The 12,005-nt window shown below is 39.3% G+C and overlaps 1 pseudogene; it reads right to left on the bottom strand.

Moving 5' to 3' along the window:
• Positions 1-10,133: 10,133 nt before the first annotated feature.
• Prmt1-ps3 (protein arginine methyltransferase 1, pseudogene 3) lies at positions 10,134-11,325 on the bottom strand (annotated as a pseudogene).
• Positions 11,326-12,005: the final 680 nt, after the last annotated feature.

Genomic DNA, 12,005 nt, shown 5'->3' with positions numbered 1-12,005 from the left:
AGGTATAGCTGGATCCTCAGGCAGTTCAATGTCCAATTTTCTGAGGAACCTCCAGACTGATTTCCTGAATGGTTGTACCAGTCTGCAATCCCACCAACAATGAAGGAGTGTTCCTCTTTCTCCACATCCTAGCCAGCATTTACTGTCACCAGAATTTTTGATCTTAGCCATTATCACTGGTGTGAGGTGAAATCTCAGGGTTGTTTTGATTTGCATTTCCCTTATGACTAAAGATGTTGAACATTGCTTTAGGTGTTTCTCAGCCATTCGGAATTCTTCAGCTGTGAATTCTTTGTTTAGTTCTGAACCCCATTTTTTAATAGGGTTATTTGTTTCACTGTGGTCTAACTTCTTGAGTTCTTTGTATATTTTGGTTATAAGCCATCTACCTTTTGTAGGATTGGTAAAGAACTTTTCCCAATCTGTTGGTTGCTGTTTTATCCTAACAACACTGTACTTTGCCTTACAGAAACTTTTCAGTTTTATGAGATCCCATTTGTCGATTCTTGATCTCAGAGCATAAGCCATTGGTGTTTTGTTCAGGAAATTTTCTCCAGTGCCATGTGTTCGAGTTGCTTCCCCACTTTTTCTTCTATTAGTTTGAGTGTATCTGGTTTGATATGGAGGTCCTTGATCCACTTGGACTTAAGCTTTGTACAGGGTGATAAACATGGATCGATCTGCATTCTTCTACATGTTGACCTCCAGTTGAACCAGCACCATTTGCTGAAAATGCTATCTTTTTTCCATTGGATGATTTTTGGCTCCTTTGTCAAAAATCAAGTGCCCATAGGTGTGTGGGTTCATTTCTGGGTCTTCAATTCTATTCCATTCATCTATCTGTCTGTCTCTGTACCAATACCATGCAGTTTTTATCACTATTGCTCTGTAATACTGCTTGAGTTTAGGGATAGTGATTCCCCCTGAAGTCCTTTTATTGTTGAGGATAGGTTTAGCTATCCTGGGTTTTTTGTTATTCCAGATGAATTTGCAAATTGTTCTGTCTCACTCTTTGAAGAATTGGATTGGTATTTTGATAGGGATTGCATTGAATCTGTAGATCGCTTTTGGTAAAATGGCCATTTTTCCTATATTAATCCTGCCAATCCATGAGCATGGGAGATCTTTCCATCTTCTGAGGTCTTCCTCAATTTCTTTCTTCAGAGGCTTGTAGTTCTTATTTTGGAGATCTTTCACTTGCTTGGTTAAAACCACACCGAGGTACTTTATATTATTTGGGACTATTATGAAGGGTGTCATTTCCGTAAATTCTTTCTCAGCTTGTTTCTTTTTTGTGTAGAGGAAGGCTACTGATTTATTTGAGTTAATTTTATACCCACCCACTTTGCTGAAGTTGTTTATCAGCTTTAGTAGTTCTCTGGTGGAACTTTTGGGATCACTTAAATATACTATCATATCATCTGCAAATAGTGATATTTTGACTTCTTCTTTTCCAATCTGTATCCCCTTGATCTCCTTTTGTTGTCTGATTGCTCTGGCTAGAACTTCAAGAACTATATTGAATAAGTAGGGAGAGAGTGGGCAGCCTTGTCTAGTCCCTGATTTTAGTGGGATTGCTTCAAGTTTCTCTCCATTTAGTTTAATGTTAGCAACTGGTTTGCTGTATATGGCTTTTACTATGTTTAGGTATGGGCCTTGAATTCCTATTCTTTCCAGGACTTTTATCATGAAGGGGTGTTGAATTTTGTCAAATGCTTTCTCAGCATCTAATGAAATGATCATGTGGTTTCGTTCTTTCAGTTTGTTTATATAATGGATCACGTTGATGGTTTTCCTTATATTAAACCATCCCTGCATGCCTGGGATGAAACCTACTTGATCATGGTGGATGATTGTTTTGATGTGCTCTTGGATTCGGTTTGCCAGAATTTTATTGAGTATTTTTGCGTCGATATTCATAAGGGAAATTGGTCTGAAGTTCTCTTTCTTTGTTGGGTCTTTGTGTGGTTTAGGTATAAGGGTAATTGTGGCTTCATAGAAGGAATTCGGTAGTGCTCCATCTTTTTCAATTTTGTCGAATAGTTTGGATAGTTTTGGTATGAAGCCTTCTATGAAGGTCTGATAGAATTCTGCACTAAACCCGTCTGGACCTGGGCTCTTTTTGGTTGGGAGACGTTCAATGACTGCTTCTATTTTGTTAGAAGTTTGAGGTTGTTTAAATGGTTTATCTGTTCCTGATTTAACTTCGGTACCTGGTATCTGTCTAGGAAATTGTCCATTTCCTGAAGATTTTCAAGTTTTGTTGAATAAAGGCTTTTATAGTAAGATCTGATGATTTTTTGAATTTCCTCTGAATCTGTAGTTATGTCTCCCTTTTCATTTCTGATTTTGTTAATTTGGATACACTCTCTGTGTCCTCTCGTTAGTCTGGCTAAGGGTTTATCTATCTTGTTGATTTTCTCAAAGAACCAACTTTTGGTTCTGTTGATTCTTTCTTTGATCCTTTCTGTTTCAACTTGGTTGATTTCAGCTCTGAGTTTGATTATTTCCTGCCTTCTACTCCTCCTGGGTGTATTTGTTTCTTTTTGTTCTAGAGCTTTTAGGTGTGCTGTCAAGCTGCTGACATATGCTCTTTCCTGTTTCTTTCTGCAGTCACTCAGCGCTATGAGTTTTCCTCTTAGCACAGCTTTCATTGTGTCCCATAAGTTTGGGTATGTTGTACCTTCATTTTCATTAAATTCTAAAAAGTTTTTAATTTCTTTCTTTATTTCTTCCTTGACCAGGGTATCATTGCGTAGAGCATTTTCAACTTCCACGTATATGTGGGCATTCTTCCCTTATAGTTATTGAAGACCACCTTTAGGCCGTGGTGGTCTGATAGCACGCATGGGATTATTTCTATCTTTTTGTATCTGTTGAGTCCTGTTTTTTTTTTTTAAGATGGAGCCTTTGTTTATTTTCTTAATAAAGTGATCCACTAATTCATTGAGAATACTATAGAAAGTATTTTGATTTATTCATACCCCATTTTCCCCTGAAACTTCTCCCATATCCACCACCCCATCCCTAATCCTTAATTGTGTCTACTCTGGTTTTCTTTAAAAAAAAAAAGACTCATCAAGGCCATTTTGTGCTCCCCATATACTTCTTACTACTTAGTCAAAAACTAGAATGGATTCAACTTAAGGCAGGTTTTACCCTCAAAGAAAATTAAGTGTCTCTCTCCTAGGATCTATTACCTGTCCATATCTCCTCCTTCAGAGGTGGGTCCCCTTCTTTTCACTGCTGGACTCTGTACAGTAAGATTGTAGCTTCTCTGACCAGTTACTGCAAAGATCATGACACCCTGACTGCTTTAGAAAACAGTTTCTCTCCACTACCTCCCAACCTCTGGCTCTTAAGATTTTTTTTGTAAGGTAAGCCCTTTAAAAAGGTGATTAACTTAAAATGAAAACATTAGGTACTTAAAATGAAAACATTAGGTTGAGGCCTGTTTTATGACCAATTATATGGTCATTTTGGAGAAAGTACCATGAGGTGCTGAGAAGAAGGTATATCCTTTTTCTTTAGGATAGTATGTTCTATAAATGTCTGTTAAGTCCATTTGGCTCATGACTTCTCTTAGTCTGTCTACGTCTCCATTTAATTTCTGTTTTCATGACCTGTTCATTGATGAGAGTGGGGTGTTGAAATCTCCTAATATTATTGTATGAGGTGCAATGTGTGTTTTGAGCTTTAGTAAGGTTTCTTTTATGTATGTAGTGCCCTTTTATTTGGAGCATAGATATTTAGGATTGAGAGTTCAATTTAGTGGATTTTTCCTTTGATGAATATGAAGTGTCCTTCATTATTTTTTTTGATGACTTTTAGTTGAAAATTGATTTTATTCGCTATTAGAATGGCTACTCCAACTTGCTTCTCCTGACCATTTGCTTGGAAAGTTGTTTTCCAGCCTTTCACTCTGAGGTAGTGTCTGTCTTTGTCTCTGAGGTGTATTTCCTGTAGGCAGCAGAATGCAGGGTCCTCATTGCGTATCCAGTTTGTTAATCTATGTCTTTTTATTGGGGTGTTGAGACCATTGATTTTGAGAGATATTAAGGAATAGTGATTATTGCTTCCTATTATATTCACATTTGGATGTGAGTTTATGTTTGTGTGCTTTTCTTCTCTTTGTTTTGTTACCAAGACGAGTAGTTTCTTGCTTTTTCTAGGGTGTAGCTTGCCTCCTTATGTTGGGCTTTACCATTTATTATCCTTGGTAGTGCTGGATTTGTAGAAAGATATTTTGTAAATTTGGTTTTCTCATGAAATATCTTGGTTTCTCCATCTATGTTAATTGAGAGTTTTGCAGGATACAGTAACCTGGGCTGGCATTGTGTTCTCTTAGGGTCTGTATGACATCTGTCCAGGATCTGCTGGCTTTCATAGTCTCTGGCGAAAAGTCTGGTGTGATTCTGATAGGTCTGCCTTTATATGTTACTTGACGTTTTTCCCTTACTGCTTTTAATATTCTTTCTTTATTTTGTGCGTTTGCTGTTTTGACTATTATGTGACGGGAGGTGTTTCTTTTCTTGTCCAATCTATTTGGAGTTCTGTAGGCTTCTTGTATGCCTATGGGCATCTCTTTCTTTAGGTTAGGGAAGTTTTCTTCTATGATTTTGTTGAAGATATTTACTGGTCCTTTGAGCTGGGAGTCTTCACTCTCTTCTATACCTATTATCCTTAGGTTTGATCTTCTCATTGAGTCCTGGATTTCCTGTATGTTTTGGACCAGTAGCTTTTTCTGTTTTACATTATCTTTGACAGTTGTGATGATGATTTCCATGGAATCTTCTGCTCCTGAGATTCTCTTCTATCTGTTGTATTCTGTTTGTGATGCTTGTATCTACAGCTCCTTGTTTCTTTCTTTGGTTTTTCTATATCTAGGGTTGTTTCCCTGTGTTCTTTCTTCATTGCTTCTATTTCCACTTTTAATTACTTCAACTGTTTGATTGTGTTTTCCTGGAATTCTTTCAGGGATTTTTGTGATTCCTCTCTATAGGCTTCTACTTGTTTATTTATGCTTTCCTGCATTTCTCTAAGGGGGTTCTTCTTGTCTTTCTTGAAGTCCTCCACCATCATGATCTAATATGATTTTAAATCTAGATCTTGCTTTTCTGGTGTCTTTGGATATTCAGTGTTTACTTTGGTGGGAGAATTGGGCGCCGATGATGCCATGTAGTCTTGGTTTCTGTTGCTTGGGTTCTTGCGCTTGCCTCTTGCCATCAGATTATCTCTGGTGTTACTTTGTTCTGCCTTTTCTGACAGTGGGTAAACTGTCCTATAGGCCTGTGTGTCAGGAGTGCTGTAGACCTATTTTCCTGTTTTCTTTCAGCCAGTTATGGGAACAGATTATTTTTCTTTTGGGCGTGTAGTTTTTCCTTTCTACAGGTCTTCAGCTGTTCATGTGGGCCTGTGTCCTGAGTTCACCAGGCAGGTCACTTGGAGCAGAAAAGTTGATCTCACCTGTGGTCCCGAGGTTCAAGTTTGCTTGTGGGGTGTTGCTTATGAGCTCTCTGTGAGTGCAGCACCAGGAGGGCCTGCCCTGCATTTTCCGGGAGCCTCCGGTGCACCAGGGTCCCAGATGGCATTAGGTGTTTTCCTCTGGAGTCAGAAATGTGGGCAGAGTGTAGTCTCTTGTGGCTTCCCAGGCGTGGTTGCCTCTCTGAAGGTTTAGCTCTCCCTCTCTCGGGGTTTGGGTGCAGAGAACTGTTGGTCCGGTCCCTTCAGGTTCTGGCCGTGTCTCTGGCGCAGGGGACCTGCAGCTCCAGTGCCCCTATCTACTTATTTTATCTATTGATTTTACAATGACTGCTGTCTGCAATCCTGTATCTTATAATAAATGATTGGAAAAAGAAGTTTAAAGTTGATATATGTTCTGAGGGTCTAAGGAAGGGTTCTAAGGTATATAAATACAAGTTACAAAGATCTGAGGATGTGGAGGTTTAAGTAAGTTTTAAAAGTCTAATAAATTGTTTTCAGATATGTAAATGCAAGTGATAAAGGTATATAAAATATTTTAAGGTATCTAAATGCAAGTTGTAAAGGTATAAGTGATTTAAGGTATATGTAAGAATGAAAAATGTTTCTACTTTTTCTTTCTATGCTATTTTATTAAGACTTTAGAAGTTCAGAGTTTTAACATTCATCAATGGAATTCCCACTAACTATTAATCTAGCTCTGGTAAGCACTGACTGCTACTATAAGCTCAAGATTTCAAATTTCTTTGGTTGTCTTCTAAGTATGGACTTGAAGTGCTTCTTATTGTACTAAAAACATCTGTCTAACCTATATATAACTAGTTTTCTGGATAGAAGAGAGAGTGTTCATGCTTTGAACCTCAAATCATTTTTGGTCCCTAAGGTTTTACCACAGCACAAGGGCATGAATCTATTCTGTTTTCTACAATGTGAATTTCAGTAGAGATTACAGATAGTGCTAAGCTAACATATCAAAAATTCTCACTCTTAAAACTGAAAAAATTTCTTGTAAGCTTTACTGAATCAACATGAATCCTACTCTTACAAGTCGAGTGGACTCCAGAGAAATACTCTATCAACCACTAACCGAAATGTCCCTGCATACTGAGTGTAGGATCTTCTGCCCTTACTGAGGTCTTGTGACTCCTCCCCTAACTACCAGAACCATGGGCCCAAAAATATCAAATGCATACCTGAAAGAAAAAATTCCCCTAAACTCCTTAACTTTATGTTCTGCCTCTATTATGTATCTGTGGAAGTAGATTATTAGTTAATTAGAAACCAGAACTGCTCCAGTCTTACCTGTACTTCCCTAGCCAAGTATTATCATGCTGAGCCTGGACCATGAATTAGGGAGCCTGCTTTTCCAAGCCTCTGTCAGCATTCTAGCTTTCTTGGGTCTCCAAAGATGCTGATGATCCCAGATACCAGGAAGAAGCCTAAACAGCAAGAAACCCTTAATCCTAACTCACCAGTCTTTCCTTTCCATTTCTTTGCCCCCCCCCAACACAAGCTTCAAATGTTATCATACTAGAGGCCAAACACCAATGTAACATATTGTCACGAATTTGACATGTATGGTGGTTTGAATATGCTTGGCATAGGGAATGGCACTATTAAGAAGTATGGTCATGTTGGACGAAGTGTGTTACTATGGGCATGAGCAGTGAGACCCTCCTCCTAACCCTAACCACATGGGAGCTATTCTTCATCTATTGCCTTCAGGCAATGAAGATGTAGAATTTTCAGCTCTTCCTGTACCATGCTGCTGCCTTGGTGACAATGGATTGAACTTCTGAACCTGTAAGCCAGACCCAGTTAGATGTGGTCCTTATAAGAGTTGCCTTGGTTGGAGAGATGGCTCAGCCTTTAAAGGCTAGGCTCACAACCAAAAATATGAGTTGCCTTGGTCATGGTATCTGTTTACAGAAGTAAAACTCTAAGACATAATGTTTCCACAGTCATGTATGTGCATGCTACATATCTCCCTTTATGAAGCTATGTCAGCATGTTCTCTCTCTCTCCCTCCCCCCCTCTGCCTCCCTCCCTCCTTCCCTCCCTCTCCATCTCTCTCTCTCTCTCTCTCTCTCTCTCTCTCTCTGTCTCTCTGTCTCTCTCTCTCTCTCTCTCTCTCTCTCTCTCTCTCTCTCTCTCTCTCTCTCTCTCTCTCATGCCTGCTCAGAGGTGGTCTTTCATACTCTAACCCCTAACAAATGTCTTGCATCAAGTTTTGCATTATGTGTCTTTGTGAAATCCTCAGCCCTCCTATCTGCAGGATACACAATTGCCCAAAACTCTTTCAATAGCTTCATTGTGCTGTCTTTTCATGTAAAAGAAGGACTTCAGGTAGACATGAGAAATAAAATGATCTATTTGAATTTGGTTTGGTGGAGTGGAAATGCAACAAATTAAGGGGTGCCAGGCAGCCCAAGCATGATAAACATTACTCTACCAAGCTTTGCCCCACTCTCACATTTCCTTCTGCCTTGCTAGAAATTGTTAGATTACGTTCCTAGAGCTAGCCACCGAGGTTTATTCCCTTATTTGTCTGCTTGCTCCTCCTGAGTTTGACTAATAAAAAGATTTGTCTCCATTTAACGGACCAGGTCTGATTTTAAAAAGACAACCTTAAGGTACTGGTTCCAGAAATAGACCACAAAATACAGAAAAAAATGTCATAAAATATTCTCCCAAAGGACAGCCTGGGAATAACCATAAGAGTGGGAAGATATCTTATCTTAGAATGGGCCATCAGTGCTGGGCAGTCCTATTATTATCCTGTAGTTAAATGTTAATGACAATGGAATGCAGAACATTGACCACCAGTACAAGCCAATCAACCAGAAGCCAATCCTTGTGACCTCCCTAGCACCCATCAATGAAAATTTAGATTACCTAACCCACTTTCTCAATATAAAAAATGAACATAATAGACAATCAAAGTTACACTAATGTAATCACTTTGGCCCTGACAATCACAATAGTGATTACCTAATCCTTTTAGAGAATTCTCCTGGTTACCTATAAGAAAGCCTGTGTGCCTTTGTCTGGGGTCACCATTTTGGAGAATGGTTAACCCCAGCATGCTGGTTGTTTCTGTAGAATAAATGCTGTTTGTCTTTGTATCCTATCTGTGTCTGGGTCTACCATCAGCAATTTTCTGATCCTTATATTACCAAGGTCCAGAAATCAAAAGCACTGTTGTGTTCACCTTAATTCACATGCCCAATCAAAATTAAACCTCATCCTAATACGATGTTTTCCTATTTTCCTTTAAAAATTGCCATATCCCTATGGGCCATGTCTGTCTCCTCTCTATTCAGAGACAGTTCCTTAAGTTTCCTGACCCCAGACAAATACCCCTTCTCCCTTATCCCTTTTTCTCCTCTCCCTTGTTCTCTTCTCCTTCTCTCTCTCCATCTATTTTCTGTCTTTTTCACTTATCCATAGCCTCTGTCCCTCTGGGGCAAATAAGTCTACTTTTTGCTGAGCATTTGGTCTTGCAATGTCTTGAGCTGATCTGAGGGTCCTTAAAACAAAGCCAATGATAAGGTAGCAAACTTTTTTTTTCTTTTCTGAATGTGTTGAAGGTCTCATGCTCATAAATTCATCTTGGTGAAGAATGCAAAGCACATTCTAATCCTGTAACTGAATGAGTTAAGAGAGAACAATACTCTCTTGGGGTTTTCCTTTGTGAGTACAAGGATGATCCTTTGATTTCCAATGACTTGAATTCTGTTATTCCTGCAGATAATGATGTCAAAGGAAAGGGTCTAACGAATTATCACATTTCTAAACAAGGCAAAAGGATGAGTTGGTAGAATGCAGACTTAACTTTCAATCTCTTTGCCTTCTGTCAGTGTTGATATATTTTTTTAAATCACCATTTCAAGAGGTAGAAATGTATGTGTATAAAATCAGTGCTATCGTCTGAGGTTCTTTACAGAAGCAGGTGGTTTTGGACCTTGCCTGTAGCAATAGCCTTTGATCATTTGGGGACTAGTGATATCCCCTAGGCAGATCTAGTTAAATAGTTATTTGTAGTCATTTAAATACACACCTTTATGTTGTATCTTTAATCTTCTTGCACTTATAATAGGCTCACAGTGTGAAAATATTTGAAAAGCTTTCTCCCCACAGTTACACTTCACCTTTTCCTTTCTAGGGACATATGTGGTAGAATTTTCCTCTATAAAAAGAATTATATGCTATATAAGCATGAATATTTGATAAATAAAATTATAAGCAAGCCTAGAAAAAAGTTGTTTGAACGAGTTTCTACAAGGATTTAGGCACAACTCACTGTTTTTATTCAGATGTCACTTTTGAATCTAAAGTCAGGCTTTTCAGAGATCCCAGAATGAAAGAAAATCAACTCATTTACAGTTAGGAAAATAAAGTATGTATAAAATGGCTAACAATATCCATCCCACAGAAGAGAGAGGAAATTGTTTCCCTGTGTTCCTGGGAAACATTTCTTCCATAAATTTGATCACATGCCTGTGTATATGCATCAATCATTGTGTCCATGGAAATAAATTCCCTGCTCCTGAAAGCCATATAGTATTCAGATATAAGAGGCTCTATTTACTGTCTAAAATACTTCTAGCTCAGATAGAATTCTTTTTTTAAAAGCATGATCAGATGAGGATTTATTGGCATAAATGCAACTCTATAAAAATATAAATTATGAAAAAATCAGTCATGATGTACCCTCCCATCCCCCAAGCCCAGCTTCCAAGCCCTCCTCTGCAGGAGGACCAGCCTGGCACCTCCTCACTGCATCCGGTAGTTGTGGAACAAGAAAGCTCACACAGCTGAACCTTGAAGCCCAGGTTGAGGGTAAAGTCCAAGTTAAGATTTTTTTTATGGCGTTGGGCCCCATTCTGATGGTGCCAAAGATCTTCTTAACAGTCTTCATTGTTAGGTAGTTCTCCATGTAGAACAGTGTACTTCCGGTGTGTACTGGGCTTAAGACTGGTAGAGAAGCCAGTCGTCTTATGACATTGGGTGAACTCAATGTTGAAGTAGGACAAATGTTAAAATAGGCCAAGATTGCGTACACATAGTCATTCCTCTTCAGTTGCAGGAAAAACGGGGAGGCGAACGTCAGGTCTTCTACCTTGACTGTAGATGTCCACTTCCATTATGAGGCAGACATTGGTGACCACCTATTTTGGTTCCACCATGTATACCAGGGAGACCTTGATAGCTATGTCTTTAATGCAGGACTTTATCAAAACCATACATATTCTCCCACCAGTGCATCTTGTAGTCTTTATACTGTTGGTCCTCAATGATTGTCACATACAGGGTGACCCGGTCTGGGAAAATGAGGCCATCGTATGCCAGCTACTTGTCATGAGCATGCAGCATGATGTTGCGCGTGTACTCATTGAGGCAATAACCCATCCACTTGCTGCTGATGATGTCCACCTTCTCCACGGACGCTCCACCTCCTCCACCTTGCCTTTGATGGTGAACAGCCTATAGTCTAACTTATTGGTTTGACCATCTTCACAGCATAATCAGAGATACTGGAACACTCTATACCCAAAACCTAGCAGGTCCTTTTCTTGGCAGCAAACATGCAGAGGATGCCAGTGCCTGAGCCCCACATCCAGCACCTCATCTTTGAAAAATTGCCGATTGTGAAACATGGAGTTGTGGTGTGTGAGGATAAGCATCTCATCTGTTAGCATTTCCTCATGGATGTCAAGGTGGGGAAAGGAGTCAAAGTAAGTAGTCTTTGGATGTCATGTCCTCAGTGCTGGGCTTCACACTATTTTCTGCTTGGCCATAGGAAACCTCCATGATGCAATTCACTGACTCAGCTTCCACCATCTTCACATCATGAGTCTTCCAGCCTCTGAGACTTCCCCAACCCATTTCTCTTTTCTCAGGTACAGTTCTTGAAAGGGAATCTCACCTTGATGTATGAGAAAATATGGGAAGGCAATCATGCTTATAATTGTGTTATTTCCCAATCAATATGCTTTCTACTTTTCATAAAGGTTATTAGAGTCACAGAGTTTGTCAAAGTCCATAATTGAGAAATTGAGAACTCAGGCAGGAAGCTGGTGGCAGGAATTTAAGCACAAACTTTGGACGATTGCTCCTTACTGGTTACTTTACATGGTTTCCTCTGCTTGCTTTCTTATATAACCCAGGACCAGGGGTGGCACTACTCACACTTGACTGGGCCTTTCCACATCAATCATTAATTAACAAAATGCCCCACAGACATGCCTACAAACCATCCCAGTAGAGACAATTCCTCAATTCATGCTCCCTCTTCTCAGAGTACCTTAGCCCATGTCAAGTTGACAGAAACTAATGAATACACCTGGCTTCTCCTAGGAGAGAAAGCAGCATATTATGGGTCAAATACCCTGAGGTGTCCTTGGAAATGTTTCTAAAGCCTGCTATATCTGATGCCGACAGCTCTTCCAACTCCTTTGTATGTACATTGTAAATTATTTTCTATTTAACCAATTATGACAGTTTCTGTTGTGTGTACCTGA

This window comes from Rattus norvegicus, chromosome 9 (assembly GCF_021556685.1).
Source record: "Rattus norvegicus strain SHRSP/BbbUtx chromosome 9, alternate assembly SHRSP_T2T, whole genome shotgun sequence".
Taxonomy (NCBI): domain Eukaryota; kingdom Metazoa; phylum Chordata; class Mammalia; order Rodentia; family Muridae; genus Rattus; species Rattus norvegicus.
This window is presented reverse-complemented; position numbering and strand designations above follow the sequence as displayed.